This window comes from Terrapene carolina, unplaced genomic scaffold, assembly GCF_002925995.2.
Source record: "Terrapene carolina triunguis isolate 2854851 unplaced genomic scaffold, T_m_triunguis-2.0 Scaffold926, whole genome shotgun sequence".
Classification (NCBI taxonomy): domain Eukaryota; kingdom Metazoa; phylum Chordata; order Testudines; family Emydidae; genus Terrapene; species Terrapene triunguis.
The window spans coordinates 114,100-135,729 of NW_020665277.1; the positions used below are offsets into that span (position 1 = coordinate 114,100).

Sequence of the window (21,630 nt, forward strand, 5' to 3'; positions counted from 1 at the left end):
AATTCCCATAAAGGCTGAAATAGCTTAACCTTTGTGAACAGTTTTTTTCACTGTATAGGCCCCCATTCATCAAAGCACTTAAGCGTATGTATAAATCCCACTGAAGTCAGTCAGAATTAAGTGTGTGCTTTAAGTTTGTGTTTAAGTGACTTGTTAAATTGGAGCCATAGAGCAGCTTTGACAAGCAGCGGGTACGGTTCCTGTGTGCTTGGAGCACAGCCATGCTAGAGGCGGCTGTTACAAGCAGGTTTCTAGCAGTTTTCCTGATCCATGTTGTCACGGCTGATTCCCAACTCTGTCATGCTGAGTACAGGAAGTGGGAGCCCGCAAGGATTTTAAAAATTAATACTTGCCACTCCAGGCTTGTATAAAACTCCCAAGGTTACAGCTTTTCTCTGACCTTCTTAAATGCTGCCACCACCCAAATGCAAAAAAACCCCTTTGAATCCAGGGAGGAGCACTTGGGAATTCCTCCCTGTGGGGTACCCTCAAGCCTTTTCAACCCCCTCCAGGGAAGAGCTGAGAAAGAAAACAAAGGAAATTAGCTGTGGCTACCAGCTAATTAAACAACATGCACAAACCTCTTAGGACACCAAAAATCTGATCTTCTTTTTAAAAAAGGTAAATTTTATAAAAAACAAAAAGAAAGAAAATCCATCTGGAACTTAGGCTTTTGCTAGATTTTAAAAGAACAATTCCAAAACCAAGCACCCAAAATAGCTTTCTTGGGGGATCAGCTTAAAGGTTACAAGCAAACAAAAGCATCTGGGGTTAGCACAGAGGACTTCCATAAGCCAAAATAAAGAAAATAAACAGAAATAAACCTGATCACGTCTAGCTAAACATTCTGATCTACTTACACCTTTGGGTTGTTAAAAGTAGTTCTAGATATGATCTGATGATTTTCATATCTGGTTCAAACTTTACACAGCATTCCTGCTGCCCCGTCTCTTCTGCCCAGAGAGCAACATCACATAAAAGCAGATTTCCCCATCTGGTTTGGGAACCAGAAACACTGGATAGGCCCATGCACTCTCAGCGGGGTGGATTACACCCATCTGTAACATGTCTTTGATTTCCCTTCATAGGCGCCGACTCCGTGGGTGCGCCGGGGCTGGAGCACCCACGGAAAAAATTTGGTGGGTGCTCAGCACCCACCGGCAGCTCCCCGTGGCCCCGCCCCCTGCTCCAGCTCACGTCTGCCTCCTCCGCGAGCGCGCCGCCACGTCCTGCTTCTCCCCCTCCCTCCCAGCGCTTGCGCCATGAAACAGCTGATTCGCGGGGCAGGGAGGGAGGGGAGAGGAGGGGGAACCCAGCATGCTGGGGGAAGAGGCAGGGCCGGGGCGGGGATTTGGGAAAAGATCCAATAGGAGCAGGCAGGGGGCGGAGTTAGGGAGGGGATTTTGGGGATGGGGTTGGAATGGGGGTGGGGATGGGGCGGAGAAAGGGGCGGGGGGGCGTGGGCACCCACCGGTGCTGGAGAAAGTTGGCTCCTATGTCTCCCTTTCTATTGCAGTTTTGGCTTGAAGAGCCATCCGGTAGGGTTGGGCTCTACTTGGGCGAGCATCACCTGTGTCGATGGAGTGGTACGCCCGTTCTGTCCGTCCTGGGGTGGCTGAAAACATTGGCACGAAGCTGGTGCACAGCTTCTGGATTTGCTTTTGCTGCTTACACCCAAGGGCCATGGAAAGCCTCACCTCTTCCACGCCACCATTGCTTTTTCCGTAATAGTAGATTCCTTCAGGCCACTCAGTGTCGTCTCTCTCCTGGGCTGTAAACTGGAGAACCTTTTATTCCCAAGAAATCAAGGGCTTTAGAGAATTAACATGGTATACTTTAGGTTTTAGGGTAGGGGCTGGGAACGCTATGAGGTAATTAACAGCTCCCAGGCACTCTCGGACCATAAATGGCCCTTCCCACGATGCTTCCATCTTATTGGCCTGGAGTGCTTTCAGGACCATGACTTGGTCACCTACTTTGAAGGAACGCTCTCTGGCATGTTTATCATACCAGGCCTTTTGCTCCTGTTGAGCATCCTGTAGGTTTTCTCGAGCAAGAGCTAGAGACCCTTTGAGGGTGTTTTGCAGGTTGGTTACAAAGTCCAAAATGTTAGTTCCTGGAGAAGATGTAACCCCCTCCCATTGCTGCTTTACCAGCTGTAATGGCCCCTTAACTTCATGGCCATAAACAAGTTCAAAGGGTGAAAATCCCAAACTGGGTGTGGTACAGCCTTGTAGGCAAAGAGCAACTGACAAAGGCTAAGTTTCTTTCCCAATTTTAAAAAGTTCTACCTTCCCATTGGCTCTTTTGGTCAGGTGCCCACTTTTTTTTCTTTACCTGGGGGACTTTTTAACCCTTTACAGGTAAAGCCAGTAAAGAACAGCTACCAAGAGGTATTTTACAGCTAAGTGGCTGGCTGGGTGTCCATCAAAGGGAGCTATCCCCCCCACTTTATTTATCACACATGTGGATTAAGAATATGCAAACCCAAACTACTGTGCAGTCTGTATTCCTGTTGAATGGTTCTAAGATGCAACAGTCCCTGTATGCTAATCAGGGAAAATTGTGCTGAAATCTTAACAGCAGAATTTAAATGTAGTTTTAGCTGGCCCAATCTGATTAGAGGTTTTCATTTGCAAGTTCAAGATTGAGAGAATCTGACACATGCGGATGGATTCATTTTCTAATTTTTATTTATTCTTTTAAAATATTTCAGCAGTCAATGAAGAAATTAAATAAGCCAAACTAAAAGTTGGACATAAGAATACATCCTATGACTGTTTGGTCGAGAAAATTCCTTAAACAGCTTGGAGGTGCTTGAAGGGAAACAGATGATGTAAAGGTTGAACATCTTGAATGTTAATTAGATTGAGTACTAAACATTATTCTGAACGAGTTAGAAATCTAAACATTCAGCAGTGTATAGACACATTAAAGATGTGATAAATTGGGTGATCCAACATCAGAACCATTTTCTGGATAAGAAAGGGCTTCTCGTGATTTTTGATCTGGGATACAAGAGTGGCTTTTCCATACTACTTATCTGTGAAGTTTGCTAGCTGTGTTTACCAAAATGTTAAATAAAATATAACTTCATTGCCTTATCGCTGTTTTTTTACTTTTCTTCAAGGAATATGTGCAGCTTTGAATAAAAAATGGCAAAAGAAAAAAGGGTAAGCTAGCCGAAGATTTATTTTTATTCTTTACTAATTTTCAACTTATCCTCATGGCATTTCCTTACTGCATGAACAGGTATTTCCTTCTGAGATTTACTCTACCTTTTCAGCAGGGGTTGTCTTTTCTTGCATGTACCTGGATGTCAGGAAAAGTTACATATATGGTGCTCTGAAAATGCAGCATTGAAGGAATGCTGTTTAGTTGGTCTGGAATAAAAGAACCACAACACAGCCGCGACTGGCCCAGCTCAGCTGATATGGGCTTGCAGGGCTAGGGCTGCAGGACTGAAGATTGCTGTGTAGATGTTCAGGCTCAGACTGGAGCCCAAGCTCTGGGATCCTGCCTTCTCTCGGCGTCCCAGAGCTGTCTTTCACTGTGATTTTAACACTTTGAAACTAGAATGAGAGTCAGCATCATGTAACGGTTAGCTCTCCATGGACTGCCTGCAAAATGCTCCATGGACCATAGTTTTAAAATTGTTGGACTAGCTGATGCTGTGGTCCAACACATGACCATTGTGCTTCATCAATGCATAAGTCTTAAATGCACAAGAAGGAGAAGATGATATAAATAAGACTGCAGGTCACGAAAACAAGACAGAGCCATGGATGTGTGTTGGGCTGCTCCAGGTACCATGAAAATACAAATATCTCTGATAGATTTAGAAATTCTTCGTTGCTGTGGTTTGGTCCAAAACTCCTTCAAATTTTTGCTTCCTTTAACCCTTCCCTGTCTGCTCCTTAAGTTGCACCGCACTGGGACACAACCCCGTAGCCGCGCTTTAGTTTATTTCAGCAGGAATTCTGCACGTGGAGTGACTATGGCTAAGGCCCAAAGTGTGCACCTTCAGGAATGTTTCTCATAAGGGGCATCTCAGTCTTCAAACCTGTAAAACATAAAAACAGCAAATTAAAAACCCAAAATGGGATTTGTGTAGAACTGCTCATGAAGTTGTGTTCTCACAGAACAGGATTTCTTTGTATCACTGCCAGATAATATTGTGTAAAGGCTTTTTAAATAGTTGCTTTGCTTTATAACATAGTCACTTGAATAATATTCCCCTGGGGTTCATTTATACTGAGATGCCTTTGACTTACACCTAATATCTAGTCTATTTTTAATCTAATTTTTTATTTTAATTAAAGATTAATTTTGCTATTGACATGTTGGATTGTGTGAAGTCTGCCTTTTACTGATTAACTTGGTTACTCAACTGTTGTGAAAAGATTTGCATATTTGCCTTCCCGCATAAACATAGCTTACAACTGAATTTATAAAAGCACCTACCCGGTATTGTTTATATGGTGAATGAGATTTCTAGTATGACACTCCCTGGAATCCATACAAGCAAAGCCAGTGATGTCCAAGCCCTGACTAAGCTAATAGACTGCAGCAACCTACAAACAATAATTGGTACAATGCCCTCCTAAACATGTAGAACGAAATTCTTCAGAAATCCATTCTGACTTCTAGAATTTCCAACTTTCCTTCTCATTTCTCACTAAATGTTTCATTCTAGTGAGTGTTTTTAAGGAGGCTTATTTAATAGTGTGGACTATTGGACTTTATCCCACTGAAGTGAAGTTTATGATCCTGCAATCCTGTTCCATTTTGTCATGGTCATCAAACAGGAAGCTTGTTTAAGATAAGCTTTATATTCAGAAGCCCAGTTTGCAGTGTCATTTGAATAAAATATCCAGTGTTGGCAGTTCATAAGCAAAGATACTTACCCAGCAGAAATGGGCTTTTACTGTAGTAGAAGTTAATCCAATGTTGTTGACTCTCATGCGTCGTGTTGTCATGTTCAATTTCTTCCATGCTATGAAATCTAGTGGGTGCTAGAATTTCACTGTGAACAATATTGAAAGAGAACCAACCTAAATGTGGTTACTGCAGTCTTGTTTGTATATTGCTGGCAAAATATAGGTAGCAAAATATATGCTCATCAGACAAAAAAAGCAAATTAAATACTAATCTGTTCTTGCTTTTATTGAGCCGTTGAGTCTGCAAGATAAATTATACTTATACAGAAGTGACTCTGTGTGGGAATAACATTCTGACTAAGAGACCTCGTTCCCATGGCAAAAATATTGCTTGTTTTGTGAAATTTACTTGTACAACACTTATCCCTCTTGGTGAAGGGTACACATATACACCTAAAAATGAAATGCCTGATGCTGAATATTGTTTTTCTGTATTGTTAAAACGTAATCCCTGTGAGAATTTTTTACGTTCTTGAAAACTATAAGGGACATAAGATTTTGCAGATATGATTTGTTTTATTTTGAGAAGCATTTTACAGAAGGAAACAATGTTTTAAGTATCTTGTCCTTGCTAGCTGTAAAATTCCAAAACAGTAATGCTTCTACCATTGTGCTTGGTAGAGAATTCCACTGGTTAATACATCTTACAATCAAAATATTTTCCTAATATTCAGCCTCCAATTTTTTCTTTAAACAGTTCTAGTTTTATAAAAGGCTCCATCTTTAAAAAAAAAAAACTACTTTAAATTCAAGTTGTTTGTTATGTGAACATATTTTATTCAGCAAATGTTCTCTCCTTTCTTGCTATTCAGTTCTTACGATGTAAATCTGGATTCCACAAAGCATCAAATTACCACAGAACATGATTTCCATATGAATGAATCAAAATGTAATTTGATCTTCAAAGGTATATATTTTTATAGAAAAATATTTTCCTGTACCCAAAAGTATGCAGGTGGTGTGGTTAAATGTCAGGTGTGTGGTTAAAGGTGGTGTGGTTAAACTTCTGATTAAATGTCATCTGAGAGAGTAGGGTAGAAGTTTATGATATTAAATTGAGAATATAAATTACTTCTATGGGTTATTTCTTCTTTTTTCTTCCATGTCATGAACAAAAACGTTTCATTAGAGAGAGAAGGTGGGTGAGCTCTGTGTGGCTTGAAAGCTTGTCTGTCTCACCAACAGTAGTTGGTCCAATCAGGGCCGGCTCCAGGTTTTTTGCCGCCCCAAGCAAAAGAAAAAAAAGGGGGTCAGCGTGCTTGGAACGCTGGTGCCTAAAGCCGGCCCCGAGTACAATAAAAGATATTACCTCACCCACCTTGTCTCTCCAATATCCTGGGACTGAGATAGCTACAACTACACTGCATGCAAAAATATTTCAACATAAGATTATTTGGTTATCTACTAAAACACTGCATGTCTATGGTTTTCTTTCTGCAACCACAACAAACTTGAACACTTTGTGTGCTTTGTCTGTTAAATGCAGTATGTTGGAAACAGGTATTTGTCTAATATAAATGTTATTTCCATTTCATTACTTCTGTTATGATATAGGTTCTTATACCCTGCTTATGAACGTCGTATCTGAGCACCTTCCGCTAGCACGTTAAGCATCGTTACTAACATCTGTCATGTGGTGTTTATTCTCTGATCCTCTCCCTGAGGGGAGAAACGAGTCCAGTGGACTGTCTTTTTTTGGTAGGTTTTCTCTGGAGGGCGGGGAGCATACGTGATGGCTTTTTAACATGCATTTTGTTATGTATCTGTTAGAGACGGCAGGTCAAAGAAATGCGTCTTTCACTTGGAGTGGAAGGTGATAAGGTTTGTGTAGTTTCTGGGGGAGTTCATTGCACAGTTTCATATCGGACCCAGAGAAAGTTACGTCTCCCAGGCACAGGAGCTTGATATTTATTGTAGAGAGGAGCTTAGTTGTTAAACATTATTTTTGTCCTGGGGCCTTAGGCAGTGCTGTAGATATCAAGCCACGGAGTGCCTTGAAAATAAGGACAGAAACCTTGAATGTGATCCAGTATTCTGTGGGAAAGCAGTACTGGGGTGGCGGAACTGGAGGGCCAGTGGGGGCTAGCGCCTCTGCAGTGGAAATATTGTGGGGGCTGATCTATGTCCCCTCCCCCCCCCAAGACAATACTTCCTCAGTGCCTGGGGAGAGTGTGAAATAGGGCAGCCCAGGTTTTGCTCTTCCTGTGTCCCAGCCCCCTGGGCACTGGGGAGAGGATGTACCTGGAGGCAGGGAATTGAACTGGGCTGGGCGAAGCCACATCATTGTGAAGGGGGCCGGCATTTCCTCTCTGGAGCAGGAGACTGGGAGCTGGGTGAGTGATTGCTCAGGGTGCCCAGGGTAGGGAAGCAGGACCAGGGACACTGTCCTGACCGTTTCCTTAGTCTGCCATGCCAAGGTGAGTGCCTGCCCTGCTGCCCAGGCTCTCTCTGGGAATGTCTACACAGGAATAAAAAACTTAGTGACTATTGGCTCGCAGGGCTCGGGCTCCGGAGCTGAAAAATTGCTGTGTAGATGTTTGGGCTCGGGCTGGGGCCCTGTGAAGGGGGAATGTCCTAGAGCTCAGGTTGCAGCCCGAGTCCCCCAAGCCTGAGTCAGCTGACGTGGGCCAGCCACAGCCATGCTAGAAGCCCTGTATCCCTGTGTAGACGTACCCTCTGAGCCCTGGATTCCTTGATGCACCCCCCCCCAACCCAAACCCAAACCTCAGCTCCCCAGCTTTTCAAGTCAAGCTTCTGCTGCTTTTGAGCCAGTGTGGAGCGCAGAGAACAGGTTTGATGTGCTCCCAGTAGCCTTCCGTAGTCCCCTATTAAGAATGAAGGAGAAAATCATATGTTGTTCCTTGGGTGAAAAATAAATATATAAAACCAGAAAGCTTATAAGCAAATACAAGATTTCATCTATAAGGCGGCAGCATTGCATGTGCTAGTTCCTCAAATGGATTATATGGCGCTCTGAGTGTGTAGTTACAATATATGGTGCTTTAAAACAGGTATGTGAACTAAAGTAATTGCTTAATTGCATTTAGTATATATCATGAAGAGTTTAATTATGTTTAGTATATATCATAAAGAAGCTCACGTGGACTTCATAAGGACTATACAGTATTTTACATAGCATTCACATGGTCCATTGTTAAATAAGAATATTCAATGTGACTAGACACTGAAGAAACTAATATCCTGCTATACAAATGTTGTTTATGTAAATCTACGTAGGTGCCATTCCTGGTGCAGAGCGGAACTTCTAGAGGAATGTTCCAGCTCAGCTTTGTTTTACAGTGGGGAGAAGAGCAGATTCACGGATAGCCTAGTTCTCCGTTAGTTAGCTTGTGTAATTATCAACACTTGTCATCAGTCACTTTTTTGTTGTTTGTCCCTTGCAGTTACTACCTCTGCTGACTAACCCTAGTCCTGTGACTTCCACAATGTATGTTTTCTCCTGCTTTTTCTAAGGTTTGGCCACTAAGAAAAAAATGCCATAACCTCCCCTTTAACCTGAAATGAGTTTAAAACGTTTCTATTCTATGCAGTTACACATAATACAAGAACTAGTATTTGTTCCTGACCATACAAAAAAGTACAACCAATGAAAAGTGTAGTCTAAATGAATACTTTGAAGTCTAAAGAAAGATGTGTGTAAGACTGAAGTATATAACTATTTTGATTTTAATTGTTTATCTTCCTTTTACAGTATAAATGATGCTGGCTGATGGCTCTGGTTTACACATTAACAGACATTGGAAGAAAATCATGGAAAAGTTAGGAGATAAATGTCATACATTTGTACTGAAATTTCTGTAGTGAAAATAGACCCCCCTCTCAGTTAACTGCTGTTACTTTCACTACAACTTCTTTCCTCTGTTGAGCTGGACTTGTATTAGGTATCCACTGCATTTGAGTAAAGCAGAAACACCAGAGGTGGATCATTGCTCTTGCTCTTGAAAATGGCTTCTGAAGCAAGCAAGGCAGTTAGCAGCATCAAAATTACTTGCTCTTCTGAACATGCAGCTGGTTCCTTATTCAGCCTCTCCATAGTGCTAAATGTTTCCCCTTAAAGAACATAGTCACCATCAGAGCGTGACATGGTTTGGATTGTGAGTTGTAGCTTTAACTGCAAATAGCAAGAGAGCCTCTTCAGATCCCTACTTACAAGCTCCCATCATGGAATGTGTATTACTCTTTAAACACAAATGTAAAGATGCCAGACACTAGATGGAATGTCGTAGATTCTTCATAAAAACATCCATCCTGGGTCAGACCAATGGTCCATCTAGCCAGGTGCTTCAAAGGGAATGAACATCATCCCCTGTCAGCCAGTCCCAGCTTCTGGCAATCAGAGAGTAAGGACACTCAGAGCATGGGGTTGTATCCCTGGCCATCCTCCATGTACTTATCTCATTCTTTTTTTTTAACCCAGTTATAGTTTTGGCTTTCATGTGACCTTTCTTCAAATTTACTCTCCATTTACAGATTTATTTATTTTTTAAGTGATACTACAGAAAAAAGCCAGCTTTTGTTACCGGCTCCACAATGTGTATTCCTATCACAAGCTTGATATCTAGTGTGTCTCCCCTAAGAGAAAATTAAAAGTAATGTGAATTTACATGTGGTTCCAAAGATGCTCAGTACACTCACTACTGATTTGCTAAAAATTCTCTCAATGTGAGAATAAGAAATCACGTTTGTTTCCTTGCAATCCTCTAGCACTTCCTTATAAGAAGTAAGCAGTAAGACCAAAAGTGTCCTCCTGAGAAGTTCTCCAATGGTTTAGTGCCTACATTATTTGTATATGTTAGTTGTCAAAAACTGTCTTTGTAGATCTTAAAATAAGCTTTTTTTTTATATTCAGGAAATGTCTCACACTGCTGCTGAGAGGGGGTGTTTATAATCACTTTGTCAACTATCTTATAAGATTTAAAGATTTAAAATGTTATTTACATCCTTTTTTGTGACCGCAAGCTGCTTTGAGTTTTATTTAGCAGTAAGAAGAAATCTTTTCCATAAATGAAGCAACTATAATTGAAGATATCTGTGTTATTTACAATGTGTTATTTGGAATAGGCCTTTTTCTTAAATAAAAGGGATACTGAATAAAGACTCTAGCATCCTGATATTTTTTCCACACCTGTTAATAGAAACTGTCTCATTAACTATTTAAAAGTCACTGGGACCAGATGGCATTCACCCAAGAGTTCTGAAAGAACTCAAATGTGAAGTTGCGGAACTATTAACTATGGTTTGTAACCTGTCCTTTAAATCAGCTTCTGTACCCAATGACTGGAAGATAGCTAATGTAATGCCAATATTTAAAAAGGGCTCTAGAGGTGATCCCGGCAATTACAGACCAGTAAGTCTAACGTCAGTACTGGGCAAATTAGTTGAAACAATAGTAAAGAATAAAATTGTCAGACACATAGAAGAACATAAATCGTTGGGCAAAAGTCAACATGGTTTCTGTAAAGGGAAATCGTATCTTACTAGTCTATTAGAGTTCTTTGAAGAGGTCAACAAACGTGTGGACAAGGGGATCCAGTGGACATAGTGTACTTAGATTTCCAGAAAGCCTTTGACAAGGTCCCTCACCGAAGGCTCTTACGTAAATTAAGCTGTCATGGGATAAAAGGGAAAGTCCTTTCATGGATTGAGAACTGGTTAAAAGACAGGGAACAAAGGGTAGGAATAAATGGTAAATTTTCAGAATGGAGAGGGGTAACTAGTGGTGTTCCCCAAGGGTCAGTCCTAGGACCAATCCTATTCAACTTATTCATAAATGATCTGGAGAAAGGGGTAAAAAGTGAGGTGGCAAAGTTTACAGATGATACTAAACTGCTCAAGATAGTTAAGACCAAAGCAGACTGTGAAGAACTTCAAAAAGATCTCACAAAACTAAGTGATTGGGCAACAAAATGGCAAATGAAATTTAATGTGGATAAATGTAAAGTAATGCACATGGAAAAAATAACCCCAACTATACATACAATATGATGGGGGGCTAATTTAGCTACAACGAATCAGGAAAAAGATCTTGGCGTCATCGTGGCTAGTTCTCTGAAGAAGTCCACGCAGTGTGCAGAGGCGGTCAAAAAAGCAAACAGGATGTTAGGAATCATTAAAAAGGGGATAGAGAATAAGACGGAGAATATATTATTGCCCTTATATAAATTGATGGTAGACCCACATCTTGAATATTGTGTACAGATGTGGTCTCCTCATCTCCAAAAAGATATACTGGCACTAGAAAAGGTTCAGAGAAGGGCAACTGAAATGATTAGGGGTTTGGAACGGGTCCCATATGAGGCGAGATTAAAGAGGCTTGGACTTTTTAGCTTGGAAAAGAGGAGACTAAGGGGGATATGATAGAGGTATATAAAATCATGAGTGCTGTGGAGAAAGTAGATAAAGAAAAGTTATTTACTTATTCCCATAATACAAGAACTAGGGGCCACCAAATGAAATTAATGGGCAGCAGGTTTAAAACAAATAAAAGGAAGTTCTTCTTCACACAGCGTACAGTCAACTTGTGGAACTCCTTGCCTGAGGAGGTTGTGAAGGCTAGGACTATAACAGCGTTTAAAAGAGAACTGGATAAATTCATGGAGGTTAAGTCCATTAATGGCTATTAGCCAGGATGGGTAAGGAATGGTGTCCCTAGCCTCTGTTTGTCAGAGGGTGGAGATGGATGGCAGGAGAGAGATCACTTGATCATTACCTGTTAGGTTCACTCCCTCTGGGGCACCTGGCATTGGCCACTGTCGGTAGACAGGATACTAGGCTAGATGGACCTTTGGTCTGACCCAGTACGGCCGTTCTTATGTTATGATGTTGAGATCTAGCCCTGTGCTCTCATCTAATTAGGGGGGAGGGATAGCTCAGAGGTTTGAGCACTGGTTTGCTAAACCCAGGGTTGTGAACTCAATCCTTGAGGGGGCTGTTTAGGGATCTAGGGCAAAAAAAAAAATAGTTGGGGATTAGTCCTGCTTTGAGCAGGGGACTAGATGACCTTCTGAGGTCCCTTCCAATCCTGATATTCTATGAATCAGTAGCTGCTTACAAAACAGAAAAGTTCTCTCCTTTCCTTTTGCAGATAAGTATCTTGACTAGTGTGGAGGGATTTTTGTAATGTGTCAGAAGTTGACTCTGTTCTGCTTAGCCAGACTCCCGCGGGATCGCTGTCAGAGGAAGGAGATCCCCACTGCTCAGAGCTGAGATCAGTGCTGTGGCATCAACTACAGCTGCAGTCCTTCCCCCATCCTCACTTCCCGTTAGGGTGTGAACTGGCCAGGCGAGATGCCACAGAGCTACTTCTGCAGAAGATCCTGGCATTCATAACACAGGCTTTGTCAGACAGAGGCAGCTCTCCCCCTAGAGCAGGGGAGACATCAATGAAGGAATATACATGCTCCCCACCCTGGGTCCCTCCACATCCCCACCTATTCCCCTGGCCCTCACACAACATCCCTGCTCCCAACAGGGCTCCCCACATAATGGGGCAGACTAGGGGCCCATCCGTGTATTTGTTTTAAACAACTAAATTTTGGTCCTATGCACTAGACTGCAGCTAGGAGGAGTTCAGTGAACTAAGATGAATTTCTCTCCTGCTTCCAGGTGTTTCTTTGCTATGCAGTGGCAAAAACAAATGTTAAGAAGGTTGGAACTCTGAAAACAGTCCCAAAACTTCTTCTAGATAGAGAAAAAGAGCCTTGCAGTCTGCTCCAAATGGTCAATAAACTAAGGCCATAATGGTCCAAGTATCTCCCTCTTGTATGGTGGCTTTGGAAATATGTATTTTTATGTGAAAGGCCATAGAGACAAATGTAAGGAGAGGGATAGGCAGAGATTGTAAAAAAGGTTTTGAGTCATTTCCCTTGAGTAAGGTGCTACTCCTCTGCGGTATTTAAATACAGTAACCCCTCATTTAAAGTTGTCCCAGTTAACATTGTTTCGTTATTAGGTTGCTGATTTATTAGAGAACATACTTGTTTTAAGTCGTGCAATGTTCCATTATAAAGTTGTTTGGCTCGCCCCACTCTCCCCGCCCAGCCCTCCTGCTGGGAAGCAGGGTCAGGGTGCGGGGGCTTGCCCCATTGCTTCAGCCTCCGTGCCCCGACCCCGCTCTCTGGCAGGAGGGCCGGGCGGGCAGAGTGGGGCAAGCCCCCTGTGCCCCGACCCCACTACGCCCCTGCCTCAACCAAGCTTCACAATCATCATTGAAGTATTAAAATTATTTAAAACTTATAGTGTATATTTATATAATGTGTTTTATCTGGCGAAAAAAAATTCCCTGGAACCTAACCACCCCATTTACATTAATTCTTATGGGGAAATTGGATTCACTTAACATCATTTCGCTTAAAGTAGCATTTTTCAGAAACATAACTACAATGTTAGGCGAGGAGTTACAGTAGTTACAAAATACCCCCACTTTCTTCACAGATGAAACCTTCCCCTGCAGGTTCCACAGTAAAACCTGGCAAAAGGAAGGGGGTGAAGAAAGGTCATGTGCATAAAGCACAGGACTAAGAGTCAGAAGCTATGTGGGTTCTGTTTTCAGCTCTGTTTTTGTCTCTCCCACAGATTCTTTGTACAGCTTCGGGTAAGTCACATAGGCCAGAATGCACAAAAGGAGTTAGGTGCCCAAGGCCCTATTGTACATACCTAAGTCCTGGTTTCAGCATCTCTGTGATGCCCAAAACATTCTGCCTAACCCTCAGAAGGAGGAGAAGGTGGTGGTGCCCGTGCCCCCCTTATAACTTTTAGCTCAATGTTACACTCTGGGTACGTCCTTAAATAGTCATAGAGCCAGATAGACTGTAGTTGGGTGGAGCAGATGGTCAGGTGGGCGACACTAGCACCAATCCCTTTCATTATTGTTTCCCTGCAGTGCAGCAGCGTCAAGTGGATAGACCGAGGGAGCCCCCATCAGACTAGCTCATAGTCAGTGGTTACAGCCCTCTGCTGAGAGACGTAGGAGACTTATGTTCAAATCCTTTCTCCTCCTGTGCCTGATAGGGGGATTGAACCTGGGTCTCCCCACATCCCAGGAGCTCACTATGGGGCTAAATGTTATCAGGTGGGTACAACTAATGCCACCTCCAGCCATTTTACACAGAGTGAGGCAGGCACCTATCTCATTCCGGTAAGAAACTGAAGTTGCCTGACTCCAGAGGAGGAGTCCCGGAAGCTGGCTGCCTAGCTCTGTGAGGGGGTGGGGCTGAGGGGCCATTTCTCCTCAACAGCGCCCATTGGCCAGCTGAGGTGGCTCCCTGCTTTGCGCGCTGGCTTTGGTGGATCACAGTCTAAGGTGCCTGTTGCCCTCTATTCCTTTGATAGAACCTTAGGTGCCTAACTCGGGCTTTGTGGATCACAGCGATTTTTAAGGGGCCTGAAAGTTTCCAGGTGCTCAGCATCGCAATGCCGAACTCCTTTTGTGCATCCAGGTCCTACCCTTCCAGTTCCTCATCTCTAACACGGGGATAAACCTTTCTCTCTCTCCAGAGCCTGGGAGGATAAATCCATGTCTGCAGCTGGAATATGCATTATACTAGTGCCTGTGTCGATTTTTGTAAGCTGCAGTGAGGGAATAGCTGCAGGGTCAGATCTGCAGATGCACAGAATACCTCCTTTCTGACATACATGCAAACACAAAGGGAAATGGTTAATTATGCTAATGTTAGTGAATATACCATATTTCATTATCTCTAATTGTTCACAGCAAAAGTGGAATCCCATCAGAGAATAGATGAAATGATGGATTAATGTGAATTTCTTTAAATGTAAATTTGTCTGTTTCAGAAGGTGTCCCTGGTCACTTAGTTAAAAACAGGCTTTCATGGGGGAAATAGTGTATTTCATCTGCCTACTCTGTGACTTGGCCACCTGGTGCTACACATAGCCAGCCCTGTTAATAGGAAATGATATGAAAGGAACAGGTGTGTAGCAGAGGGAAGATCAAGGACCTCAACAACATGCCCAACCCCACTGCAGATTAGAAATAGAGCATACCTCAGCACATTTATTTGCATTCCAATGAACACAGTCACCTGTTGGTTTTTTGTTTGTTTTTTACTGTATTGCACTTACTACATCTTGAAGGACATTTACAGCATGTAAGCAAAGTCCTCACTGCAACTAATTTTCCTATTATCTGAAAATCACATGATTTATCAGTGCGTTGATAAAGGGCTCAGTTACCTTGAACCAGTTACTATTTTCTGGATTATACATTGCAATTATTTAATCTTCATGGTAAGTCTGTAATAGCTACACCAATACCCACTGTCCAGTGAAAATCTAACCTTTGGGTCATTGTACTGCAGCACTTTCTGTTAATGCTAAGGTATTGGGTGTATGCTAGTTACAATGCTCTTCACAAATATTTTACAGATGGATTTGGTTTAAATGGTCACTTACCAACTTCACACTACTCAGCACCTTGCAGGATCAGATCCTACAAAAAAAAACCCTTCCCCTACAACCAGCTTGGGTGGTTTTCAAATAATACTGACTCAAAACAGAGGTCATTAAAGCTTTAATAGTAGAAAGGAGAGACTGCTCAGTACTACTCCCCTCATTTTCTATTTGGACATGGTCACTGCGGTGCCTGTTACTCAAAGACCTCTAGGCTCTTTTCCTATAAATTCATTAGTCTAGAACCTGAACCAGTTGGAATATTTCTTGTGGATTAACTGAGCAAAGGTGGTTGTCGGGTGTTTACTTACTAGAAGTTTCCAATAGGGCTCTAGATCTAGCTTTGTTATTATCAAGGAAATTTTGAGGTATCTTCAATTTGGAGCATTACACGGCCAAATATTTTGTGTGTCTCACTTTTCACTTTAAAAGTGTAATCTGAATTCAGTGCTGCTGAACGGTGTCTGGCTGCGCTGGCAGCTGCCTTCCAGGTGCCAGTGCAGTATTGTGCAGCTGGTGGTGGATCCAGAGTCAGGCTGCTTACATCTGACATTTCCTAACTCCTGAGTGCAACCATAATTCTTTTACTACAGTTCTTGCTGTATACAGTTTCCTAGAATTTATTGCATGCAACTATAATAGCCCCTCATACAGCTCATCAGCATGATATGAACTAGCAATTTCTGACACTTGAGCACAGATAGCTACCACTAGAACTACAGAGCGAATTACATAAATTTGTAGCCAGTGTTTTCTCATTCCAGAAGGGGCGAGGCCTTACAGCTGAATTAGGGAACAGCCCAGGCCTGGCTTCCTCACTTATGCCTACTCCTGCCTAGTGTGGTGCCCCCAGAGTGGGAGATGCTCTACCACGACACATGTGCTACCTATGGGGGCTGGTTGGGGCCCCAGAACCAGTGTTTGCCACAACCCCATTGCAGCTCCCAGGCACGCCTAGTGCAGTGTCTTGCTGCTGTAGTGGCAGAGTGTAGGACAGGGATCGGCACCTTTGGCACACGACCCGCCAGGGTAAGCACCCTGGCGGCCCGGGCCAGTTTGTTTACCTGCCACGTCCACAGGTTCGGCCGATCGCGGCTCCCACTGGCTGCAGTTTGCCGCTCCAGGCCAATGGGGGCTGCGAGAAGCTGCGGCCAGCACATCCCTCACCACTTCCTGCAGCCCCCATTGGCCTGGGACGGCGAACTGCAGCCAGTGGCAGTCGCAATCGGCCGAACCTGCGGAGGCGGCAGGTAAACAAACCAGCCCGGCCCGCCAGGGTACTTACCCTGGCAGGCCGCATGCCAAAGGTGCCGATCCCTGGTGTAGGAGATTTGTGGTGGTTTTTTGGCAGGCTGCCAACATTTTTTCTGGAACTGCAAGTGAGTGAAGGGAACTGGTACTTTAAAAAAAAAAGTTTATATCAGGCAACCGTAAATGGAATTACCTGGAAGGGGGCACAAAAAAAGGCACGTCTTTAACCTGAACGCTTTCTGCCTGCTGAATTTCAAAGGGCTGCTGCAAACAATGGCGATGTTTGAGAAAATCTAATTTCACAAGACTGTGTTGTAATAGAAAGATATCACCACCCTCAAACAGGGGTCACTACCAGCTCCCTCTGTGAGTTAGAAATAAAGGGAACAGGCGGCCTAACTGTGAACAGGCTCCATTTTCCCTTATTTCATAATTACCGGGTTACACTTTGCCTGACTAACTGTGGCTAGCCCTTGTGGCCAGATCACAGTAATAACCCCACTCTGAGTTCCGCGGAAAGGAGATGTATAAAATATGATATTCTTTTTATTTAAAATATAAAACAAATGTGAGCACAATTCCTACAAACTGTTCTGTGTGAGCAGACCCGATAGTTGCATGGAGCCCCACTGAAACCAACCGCAGTGCTGCAAACGCTCAATCCTCTGGCAGCAGAGGGCTGATGCATTTTAGACAAGCACCTAACCCCCACGTGGATGACATAAATATCATGTTCTCAGTGACAAAGTGTTTTCCATTTGTGGAGATGCAGTAAAAATAAACACTTTGGGGGCAAATCTTCCTGTCTTTGTGTAACCCCAACAGACCCCGATTGTTGGCGGGTGGGATTAAACCTGGGACCTCTGGAGCTTACTAGTGCACACGCCTCTAGTGCATGAGCTAAAAGCCAGAGGGCTCTTAGCTAAATCTGTAGAACAGACTCACTAATCTCTCTCTAAGTGGACTCAGTGACACTAGATGGGCGAGAACACCACACCCAGGAGGTGTGTGGGTTACATTTGCTTTCCATTCAATCCTTCTTTAAACGCCCATTGCAGTCAATGATTCTTGCCCGATTAAAGACTGAGGAATGATTTCCGGATTTAGCCCAGGGGTTCTCAGACGGGGGGGATCATAACCCCTCAGGGAGTTACGAGGTCATTACATGGGGGTTATGAGCTGTCAGCCTCCAAACCCCGCTTTGCCTCCAGCATTTATAATAGTGTTAAATGTAAAGAACTGTGATTTTAATGTATAAGGGGAGTTGTACTCAGAGGCTTGCTGCGTGAAAGGGGGTCACCAATACAAAAGTTTGAGAACCGCTGATTTAGCCCCTTGTGTCGGATCAGCAGCAAACCACAGCACTTTGGAAGCGCCACAGCTCTGAGATCAGAGCCTGATTCCTCCATGACACTGAGGCCTGGTCTACACTGCGAGTTTAGGTCGAATTTAGCAGTGTTAAATCGAATTAACCCTGCACCCATCCACACAACGAAGCCATTTACTTCGACATAAAGGGCTCTTAAAATCGATTTCTGTACTCTTCCCCGAAGAGGGGAGTAGCGGCGAAATCGACATTGCCATTTCGAATTAGGGTTAGTGTGGCCGCAATTGGACGGTATTGGGCTCCGGGAGCTAGCCCACAGTGCACCATTGTGACCGCTCTGGACAGCAATCTGAACTCGGATGCACTGGCCAGGTAGACAGGAAAAGCCCCGCGAACATTTGAATTTCGTTTCCTGTTTGCCCAGCGTGGAGAGCACAGGTGACCATGCAGAGCTCATCAGCACAGGTAGCCATGCAGTCCGAGAATCGAAAAAGAGCACCAGCATGGACTGTATGGGAGGTACTGGATCTGATCGCTATATGGGGAGAGGATTCCGTGCTAGCAGAACTACGTTCCAAAAGACAAAATGCCAAAACATTTGAAAAAATCTCCAAGGGCATGATGGAGAGAGGCCACAGTAGGGACTCCCTACAGTGCCGCTTGAAAGTTAAGGAGCTCAGACAAGCCTACCAGAAAACCAAAGAAGCAAAGGAAGGTCCGGGGCAGAGCCGCAGACATGCCGCTTCTTCGCTGAGCTGCATGCAATTCTAGGAGGGGCCGCCAGCACTACCCCACCTCTGATTCCGAGGCGGGAGTAATCTCAGCCATGCCTGAGGATTCTGCGGATGAGGAAGATGAGGAGGAGGAGGAGGAGGACGAGCTTGCGGAGAGCACACAGCACTCCGTTCTCCCCAACAGCCAGAAGCTTTTTCTCAGCCTGACTGAAGTACCCTTCCAGCCATCCCAAGACATTATCCCAGACCATGAAGCCATGGAAGGGACCTCTGGTGAGTGTACCTTTGTAAATATAAAACATGGTTTAAAAGCAAGAGTTTTTTAATGATTAATTTGCCCTGAAAACTTGGGATGCATTCGCGGCCAGTACAGCTACTGGAAAAGTCTGTTAACGTGTCTGGGGATGGAGCGGAAATCCTCCAGGGACATCTCCATGAAGCTCTCCTGGAGGTACTCCAAAAGCCTTTCCACAAGGTTTCTGGGCACTGCAGCCTTATTCCGTCCTCCATGGTAGGACACTTGACCACGCCATGCTAGTAGCAAGTAATCTGGTATCATTGCATATGACAAAGCCTGGCAGCGTATGGTCCCGGTGTTTGCTGGCATTTAAGCAACATCCGTTCTTTATCTCACTGTGTTATCCTCAGGAGAGTGATATAGTTCATGGTAACCTGTTTGAAATATGGGAATTTAATTTAAGGGGACAGAGGTGGCCATTCCTACTGGACTGTTTGCCTGTGGCTGAAAAGAAATCCTTCCCTGCAGTTAGCCAAGCCGGGGGAGGGGGGCACGGCACCATTGGTGCTGAGCTTTTCGCATTTGGCTAGCAAGGATCTTCCCTGATACCAGCCACACGATGGGGGGAGGGGTAAAGCAATCACCCCAGAGAATTGGATGGGGGGGGATTAGTTTGGTTTCTGCAGGGATCTTCCCTGATACCAGCCACGCAGTGGGGGGAGGGATAAAGCGATCATTCCAGAGAATTGGAATGGGGGGGTTAGTTTGGTTTCTGCTGCTGCACGTTAACAGGAAAACCGCAGCACTCAATGGGCTTTGCTTGGTATGTGGGAAAGGAGGGCGCTGCTTTTAGGAAGGTTGCAGAAGCCAAAATACAATGGCTTACCATGGCCGCATGCAAGCCGAATTCTGATGCCCGGACCTGCGTCTGTGATCTCGAACACCAAAGCCACAGGCACTCAATATTAAGATGCAAAATGCGACCTTGTACCGAAATCACATGTGCTATGTAATGTGAATAGTGTTGTTCACCGTGAAAGAGTATAAGCATTGTTCTGTAAAATGTATCTTTTTAAATACTTCTCTCCCTTTTTTCCCTCCCTCCCGCAGCTGCAAATTTTTCAAGCCTCCCTCCTCCGTCCCGAAGGCTATCTCAGATAAGGCGGCGAAAAAAACGCACACAAGACTAAATGTTCTCGGAAATCATGCAATCGACCCGCGATGAAAGAGCTCATCTGAATGAGTGGAAGGACACCCTATCCCAGTACAGGAAAGCTGCCAGTGAACGTGAGGCCATGAGGGACGAACGTGAGGAGAGGAGAGACGCTCGAGATGAGAGGTGGCGTGATGCAACGCTGGAGCTGCTGCGTGATCAAACTGGCATGCTCCAGCGTCTGGTGGAGCTTCAGGAATGGCAGCAGGATCACAGAGTGCCGCTGCAGCCCCTGTATAACCGCCCTCCCCCCTCACCATGTTCCATAGCCTCCTCACCCAGACGTGTAAGAATGCGGGGGGGGAGAGGCTCCGTGCACCCGCCCACTCCACCCCAGTGGACAGCCCAAGCAAAAGGCTGTCATTATTTTGAACTTTTGAAGTGGCCTTTTCCTTCCTTCCTATCCTCCTCCCAAACCCCACCCGGGCTACCTTGTCAGTTCTCTCCCTCTTTTTATAATCAATAAAGAACACATGATTTTTAAATGATAGTGACTTTATTTCCTTTGAAAGCAAGCTGTGATCGAAGGGGGGAGGGTGGGTGGCTTACAGAGAATGAGTCAATCAAGGGGGCGGGTTTTCATCAAGGAGAAACAAACAGAACTTTCACACCGTAGCCTGGCCAGTCATAAAACTGGTTTTCAAAGCTTCTCTGATGCGCAGCGCTTCCTGTGTGCTCTGCTAATTGCCCTGGTGTCTGGCTGCATGTACTCAGCAGCCAGGCGATTTGCCTCAGCCTCCACCCCGCCATAAAGGTCTCCCCCTTACTCTCAGAGATTGTGGAGCACACAGCAAGCAGCAATAACAATGGGAATATTGGTTTGGCTGAGGTCTGAGCGAGTCAGTAACGTGCACCAGCGACCCTTAAAATGTCCAAATGCACATTCTACAGCCATTCTGCACTTGCTCAGCCTGTAGTTGAACAGCTCCTGACTACTGTCCAGGCTGCCTGTGTATGGCTTCATGAGCCATGGCATTAAGGGGTTGGCTGGGTCCCCAAGGATAACTATAGGCATTTCAACATCCCCAATGGTTATTTTCTGGTCTGGGAAGTAAATCCCTTGCTGCAGCTGTTTAAACAGATTAGTGTTCCTGAAGACGCAAGCGTCATGAGCCCTTCCCGGCCATCCCACGTTGATGTTGGTGAAACGTCCCTTGTGATCCTCCAGTGCTTGCAGCACCATTGAAAAGTACCCCTTGCGGTTTACGTACTGGCTGCCCTGGTGCTACGGTGCCAAGATAGGGATATGGGTTCCATCTATCGCCCCACCACAGTTAGGGAATCCCATTGCAGCAAAGCCATCCACTATGACCTGCACATTTCCCAGAGTCACTATCTTTGGTAGCAGCAGCTCAGTGATTGCTTTGGCTACTTGCATCACAGCAGCCCCCACAGTAGATTTGCCCACTCCAAATTGATTCCTGACTGACCGGTAGCTGTCTGGCATTGCAAGCTTCCACAGGGCTGTCGCCACTCACTTCTCAACTGTGAGGGCTGCT

At 44.5% G+C, this 21,630-nt stretch overlaps 1 protein-coding gene across 1 annotated transcript in view; it reads left to right on the forward strand.

Moving 5' to 3' along the window:
* Positions 1–21,630, forward strand: part of LOC113408162 (complement receptor type 2) — a 128,072-nt gene that overhangs the window by 17,075 nt on the left and 89,367 nt on the right. The window lies entirely within an intron of this gene.